The sequence below is a fragment of the Xiphophorus couchianus genome, chromosome 14 (genome assembly GCF_001444195.1).
Source record: "Xiphophorus couchianus chromosome 14, X_couchianus-1.0, whole genome shotgun sequence".
NCBI classification, from domain to species: Eukaryota; Metazoa; Chordata; class Actinopteri; order Cyprinodontiformes; family Poeciliidae; genus Xiphophorus; species Xiphophorus couchianus.
In genome coordinates, this window is record NC_040241.1 from 21834980 (window position 1) to 21840802 (window position 5823).

Here is a 5823-nt window from a genome sequence, read left to right on the forward strand (position 1 = left end):
CTGATTACATCTACAACAACTAACTAATTTATATTAATATATCTAAAATGTAAAGGAAATCAAAACAAATGTTTATTTTGTATCAATAACGGCGTTAATGGCCGCTCTGCTGCTGCCACCTGCTGGTCAGAGCGAGGAATGACATTTAACGGAATAAACAAACTGAATGACAAAAGATACATTTTGTTTTATCTCAGTGGGCACCAGAGAGATTGACAGAAAATACTTAGAAGATACATTTTGGTAATTACGAAATTAACAGATGATAGTAAAATAAATGTTTATCATTTGACATCATTACCAGGGGAGAGCGCGAACGCAGTCCCCCACTACCATAAATTGTGCAGTTGAGATTCTCCCATGTGGAGAATTCACAGAGGTCAGATCGCCGCAGTGCAATAGCTGATCCTCACCCTGAGCGATCCACCTACAGGATCATGGAGTTGCTCCTGCCAGGTAAGTATGCTGTTCATTCCTCCGACTGACGATTAGCAACTTCACACATCCGGTTCTGACTCACGGTGGGAAATTAAAATAAACCCTGAGTCACTTTAGGATTTAACATTTAACTAAAAACAATCAGAAACTCAGAGAAATAATAAATATATTTTAAATAACTCAAAATGAAAAACTTAGAAAAACTCAGAAGTGTTAAAATTGTATACTTTTCCAGCTCTAACTTCAGAAACTTTCTTTAAGCTACAGCTAGCATAGCCTGACCTGAATGCTCGTGACTATCCACGGCCATAGTCACGAATGGCCGTGGATAAACGGTTTCACTGTAACTCTAAGTTGTTTCTCTATTAGCAAATTTAGCAGGACATACATGAATGAGTGATTAACAGCGTTAAGCCAAATCCCAGGCTGAACAATGTGAGTGAGGATGAGTACAGGCAATTAAAAATGTGTCCATCGTGGTGCAGTGTGATACCAGACAGAATGGGTCAGGAGAGGAACAGACCCATCAGACATCAGCGTCTCTTCATCCATCCATCATCTCCGGAGGCTGATACGGTGCAGAACATTTAGCTATGATTGATTAAGTTTCTTATTGTGATTTTAGTTGACTATTATGGTTTGATTATTTGCTTATTGTATAATAGTATCAGCCAAAATAATACAAAGGGTGATTTAAAGAACAAACCATACTAATAGATTAACAGTAAATGCATAAATATTTCCTACTTTAAAGAGGTTTGTTAGAGCTTTCTATATGTTTTATTTAGAAATGTTGATATTTTGTTAATACATTGTTCAGTGGCCATTTAATGTATTATTTCACTATTATTTTATTAATGTGGTTATGTGATGTGTGTTATGTGAACATAAAAGTTCACATAACATAAAAGTTATGTGAACTTTTTTGTTATTATTAGGTGATCAGTTACTCAGCATTTCAGTAGTTTACCAAATACTTCAAAATAAAATACAAAGAACATTGTTCCAGCAGGGGTAATTAAATAAATAGAATAATAAATATTCGTTCTTTGTTAAATTATGGCTCATCTTTTGTTTTCTCTTTTATTTGTATAAACATAGAACTAAGTCTGTTAAATGTTGATTGAAAAATGAATATTGACTTTATTAAAATTCATGCAATGTTAAGGAGGAAGCGATGGGCCCTGTGAACCAGGGCTGTTTATATATATGAAGGTTTTCCTGATTTACTCTTTGTTTCAAACAGAAGGTTTTATTCCAGTCGCTATGTTTATGTAAATCTATTCTGTCACACAGTCTTCTACTAAACAGAAAAAAAGAAAAAGACCATCTTTGTTATACTTTATCTAAAATTATATAAAAAGTTTCAATCATTTTCTATCTGAAATTCAATCCATATCATCAATACATGTTCTAAGCAGACAAATCATTAAAACCATGTCAAAGAAATGCATCCATTTCTCCAAATCATTGAAATAAAACAAAGTACAAAGGATAAACACAATAAAGGTTTCAAAATTTTAGAAGTCTAAATCTTAAAGCATTCAAACTCATTGTTCTTTTAAGAGACAATTTCTTCCTTAGTCTCATTAAATAAAACGGAAATATAAAATTGCGAGAACAAAATGTGTCGGTTGCAATTACTCCACTTCCAAACAGCAAGTTACTGAGAATCTTACTTGAGGTTCACATTGTGCCATCAAACCTGTGTGAGTTCTCATGTGAACGGTTACATTTCTAATGAGTGAAACTTTTTCTACAGGACCTACAAAAGAAAGGCTTCTGTCAGGTTTGACACCTATTAAAGACAAGTTGAACAAACACAGAAAAGACAAGAGAGTTAGATTCTTTTGATCTCGCGAGGAGAACGGACAGAGATGTGTTTACAGTTACAAATCTCCAACCGCTCTGAAACACATTTGTCCGCTCCTCTCTTTTTATTACTTTCAGAGTCCCTATCACAGAGAGCACTGCAACTCTAAAGGGTGGGGACAGAACATTTTAGTTGCAGTGCTAATGACAATCACGAACTAAACACATGTTATCTTGCATTAAGACACAGAGTAAAAAAAGAACAAGTCGTACATCTTCAAGGCGACGGTTCTACAGCTATCTAACAGTTAGGAAGAAACAGTCCTGCTGAGCAATAAACCCTGTGAGCTCGGTTGTCACTGCTTCTCTTCAGGGAGGCCCTCTTGTAAAAAGGAAATCAAGTAAATCAAACAATACAGAAACATTCTTTATGCTGAAGGAAAAGAAAACAATAAAGGCATATAAGACGGAACATCATATAAGTAACACTATTGTTATAAATGAAACAACAAATATATGATAATATATATACATTTCACCTAACAGCTTCTAACCCGTGTGAATCTTCATGTGATGACGTAAACTGGATCTACACACAAAACATTTTTCTCACTTTTCACTAAGGGTGCACCGATTGCAAAAGTGCAGACATGACCTGGTGGGCCGGTCCAATAGTCAAACCTCTCAACGGAACAGAAGAGGACAGTGGGTGAGGTCAATAAAATTGGGGGATCAGATCGGCTTCAAGTGCATGTTTCTGCTGATCACCAATGTCCCAAAATTAAGGAAATCAACATAGATTAATCGGCTGGCTGATAAATCAATGCATAGCTACTACTCACATGTATGAATTCTGATGTGAGAAGTTAAAAGGTATTTTTTAGTGAAACTTTTCCCACAGATCCCACAGGAGAAAGACTTCTCTCTTGTGTGACTCTTCATGTGATGAAGTAAAAATGACCTAAAAGGAAAACATTTTCCACAGGTCCCACATGAGAAAGAATTCTCACCTGTGTGAGTCTTCATGTGAAAATGTAAAAGGTGCTTTACAGCAAAACATTTTCCACAGGTCGCACATGAGAAAGGCTTCTCACCTGTGTGAGTTCTCATGTGAGTAACTAAGTGAGATTTATACAACCAATTTCTTCCACAGGTGCTACAAGAGAAAGTCTACTCACCTGTGTGAAATCTCATGTGAGCACTTAAAGTTTTTTTATGAGTGAAACGTTTCCCACAGGTTCCACAAGAGAACGGCTTCTCATCTTGTATGAATTATCATGTGAGCAGTTAAGCTTTTTTTATGAGTAAAACTTTTTCCACAGATCTCACATGAGAAAGGCTTCTCTCCAGTGTAAATTCTCATGTGAATATTTAAACTTTTTTTATAAGTGAAACTTTTTCCACAAGTTCCACATGAGAAAGGCTTCTCACCTGTGTGACTTCTCATGTGATCAACTAACTGAGATTTAAACAAGCAATTTTTTCCACAGATACCACAAGAGATCGTCTTCTCACCTGTGTGAAATTTCATGTGAGCAGTTAAACTTTTTTTATGAGTGAAACCTTTTCCACAGGTCCCACATGAGAAAGCCTTCTCACCTGCGTGAGTTCTCATGTGATCAACTAAGTGAGATTTATTCAAGCAATTTCTTCCACAGGTGCTACAAGTGATCCCCTTCTCACCAGTGTGAACTCTCATGTGAACAGTTAAACTTTTTTTATGAGCGAAACATTTTCCACAGGTCCCACATGAGAACGGCTTCTCACCTGTGTGAACTCTCATGTGACTAACCAAGTGAGGTTTCCTCCGGAAACGTTTTCCACAGTTCCCACATGAGAAAGGCTTCTCACCTGTATGAATCGTCATGTGATCAAGTAACTGAGATTTAGACGCAAAACCTTTTCCACAGGTTGTGCACGTGTAAGGCTTCTCACCTGAGTGAATTCTTATGTGTCTGTTTAAAATGCCAATCTGATGGAAACTTTTTCCACAAGCTGCACATGTGAACGGTTTTTCACCTGTATGAATTCTCATGTGATTAGTTAAACGACTCTTGTGAGGGTAACCTTTTCCACAGGTTGAACATGTGAAAGATTTCTTGGCCGTGTGAGTTGTCATGTGTATCATGAAGGAATTATTTTGAGAAAAGGTTTTATCACAAATTTTATAAGAATATAGATTTTGGTTTGGTTGAGTTTTCTTGTGTGTTTCTTTTTCTGAAGTCTCAGTTGTGCCTTTCTGCTGTTTGTTCACCAACATGTCATCAGTCTCCTGTTTCAGCACAAGATGCTCTTCATCCTGACTGATGCAGAGTTGCTTTTCTTCGTCTTTGAACTGTTGATGTTCTGGTTCCTCTTGTTCCTCTTTTATCTGCAGAGGTTCTGGTTCCTCTTGTTCCCGTTTTATCTGCAGAGGTTCTGGTTCCTCTTGTTTCTGTTTTATCTGCAGAGGTTCTGGTTCCTCTTGTTCCTCTTTTATCTGCAGAGGTTCTGGTTCCTCTTGTTCCCGTTTTATCTGCAGAGGTTCTGGTTCCTCTTGATCCAAAGTGGAGTTTTCCTCCGGGTTGCTGAGCTCATTGAGAACCTCCTCCTCTTTCCAGCATTGTGGGAGATCTGGACAAAAAGACAAAACAAAAGCTTGAATATGTGAGTCAAACAATGACAAATTCATTAACAAAAATTAAAATAAAAATATTTTTCAGCGAACATGTGCGCTTTCATTAAAAAATAAAATCTCCGCCGCAGTTCATCTTTTTTAGCGATATTTTCTTGCCATTTGTGATATTAATTGGAAACGTGTTTTATGGATTTTCCTTAGAGATATTTAGTAGAAAGATGCGCTGTGAGAGTCTGGGGCTGTCCTTTTCACATTCTGCCAGTGAAAAGCTTTTTCATAGCTTGAGCATCTGGTGATCGCGTAGCTTAATCCACCGGATGGTTTGAGTTCTTTCATAATAGGCGACCATGTATTTTATTTTTTTGGTAATAAATTCTTCAATTTTTGGACTTTTGTGTACACTTATATGTGCTGTTATTATTCAATAATACAAAGTTTTGTTTGAGGGGGAAAAAAACAACAGAACTTAAACAATAATAAATATAAGAATACGCTCTAAGAAAAACATAAATAAATGAATATTTTAAACACTCATTAAGCTCTTACCAGTAGTTTCTTGTACTGATAGATTAGATATTAGAGAGTCATGGATCTTAAACTTTGATTTTTTTAATTTTTTTTTTTTAGGTTTTGTTGGCTCTATTGGCCTTTAATAACAGTTTTTAGACACGAAAGTCGGTTGCGACAGAGAGGGAAAACGTGCAGCAGAGGTCATAATCCAGGTCCGTTTTGAATAACTAATAAAATTAGAGAGGCCTCCTACAAAATTATGCATGGATACTATTTGCCAATCAGTATATGCAAAAAGTCAAAAAGGAAATTAACATAAAATGCTCACTATTTTCACCCCGAAAACTTTTTGGCTTTGCATTCATATAAAAAAAAGTTTTGTGGAGATGTCGTTTATAATCGATAATATATATAAAGATTTTGTTTTATGTTGAGACAATTAACCT

The 5823-nt window shown here is 36.0% G+C and overlaps 1 non-coding gene across 1 annotated transcript; it reads right to left on the reverse strand.

Annotated features, from left to right (window-relative positions):
* Positions 1-301: 301 nt before the first annotated feature.
* Positions 302-464, reverse strand: LOC114158094 (U1 spliceosomal RNA). The gene has a single exon (XR_003598346.1). It is a non-coding gene; the product is annotated as a U1 spliceosomal RNA (small nuclear RNA).
* Between the last annotated feature and the right edge of the window lie 5359 nt (positions 465-5823).